Here is a 1,487-nt window from a genome sequence, read left to right on the forward strand (position 1 = left end):
AAATCTGCTGCAAAAGAACTCTTCAAAGTGTTCGAGAGCTAAACTATCAGTTTGAAGACTAAAATGTGCCTGAAGAAGTTGTGCTGTTATTAATTGTCTCATGCATGTGGAAGTTGGACAATTAATAAGGAAGACTAGAGAAGCATCAATGCATTGAGTTTTGCTGTTGAAGAAGGATATTAAAAGTACCCTGAACTGCCAGACGAACAAACAAATCCATCTTGGAAAAAGCACAGCCAGAATGCTCCTTAGAAGCCAGGATGGCAAGACTTGTTCTCTCATACGTTGAACATGCTATCTATCAGGAGGGACCAGTCCCTGGAAGAGTACATCATGCTGGGTAAAGTGGAGGGTCAAAGAAAAAGAGGAAGATCCCCCATTAGATGCATTGGCATAGTGACAGTAGCAATGAATTTTAAAGTAACAATTGTGAAGATGCTGGAGTTTGTAGTATACCATTTTGCTGTGTATAGGGTAGCTATGAGTAGGAACTAACTTGATGTCATCTAAAAACAACGAATCTAGGACCATGTTAGAAAAGACCACTTCTACCAAGTTGTATTCCTCACCACTATATTTCTGACAAAGGTTTATCAATTTGTTTGAAACCCTGTTGTGATCCACATCAACAAGTTTAATAGAGAAAGCTTACTGAACAATTTACTTTGACTTGTAGTAGTAATTGTTACTATTCCCAGTGGACACAACAAACATGCCCATGTGAAAGTTGGACAGTGAATAAGGTAAACCATCGAAGAATTGATGCATTTGTGTTACGGTGTTAATGAAGAATATTAAAAGTGTCAGGGACAAGTTAGGACCCCTGGACCCTGGACCTTTCTTACCCTGGTTTCATATCCATCCCTTTGCCCCAAAATGTCCTCTAGTCCAGCAATAATGATAACATTGAAATGAATAGCCTGGAGACAGAGATAAGGATATCAGAACCCGAAACCCTAATAGAAGCAGCTGGTCGCAGGCAGACAACCCATGAAGATAGTGTCTAATGCTGACAACTACAAAAGGCACCCATTTCCAAGAAGCCTGCGTCCCTTTACTAAAAAACAATGAATAGTTAACATACCACTCTTCCTAATTAATATGTATTTGACCACCCTTAGAGGAAAAGACTCCATACCTTTATAAGTCAGTGCACCCAGACCCAAAAGGTCTTCTCCACTTGTGGAGACAGACCCATTTCTCTTTGAATTGTCCTTTTGCTTTGACCTAATCTAATCTACACTCCCTAATTCTACCAGATTTTCTCCACTCTCAGAGACAGACCCGCTATTCTCTCTGAAGTGTACCTTTGCTTTGCAATAAAGAGCTTCTAAGTGAATGCTTAAGGAGCTCTGGTAGCATAGTGGTTACGAATCGGGCTGCGAACCTTAAGGTCAGCGGTTCGAAACTACCAGCCGCTCTGCGGAAGAAAGATGAGGCTTTCTACTTCCGTAAAGATTTACACCCTCGGAAACCCTGTACAGGGT

The sequence above is a fragment of the Chrysochloris asiatica genome, unplaced genomic scaffold (genome assembly GCF_000296735.1).
Source record: "Chrysochloris asiatica unplaced genomic scaffold, ChrAsi1.0 scaffold00113, whole genome shotgun sequence".
In the NCBI taxonomy this organism is placed as follows: domain Eukaryota; kingdom Metazoa; phylum Chordata; class Mammalia; order Afrosoricida; family Chrysochloridae; genus Chrysochloris; species Chrysochloris asiatica.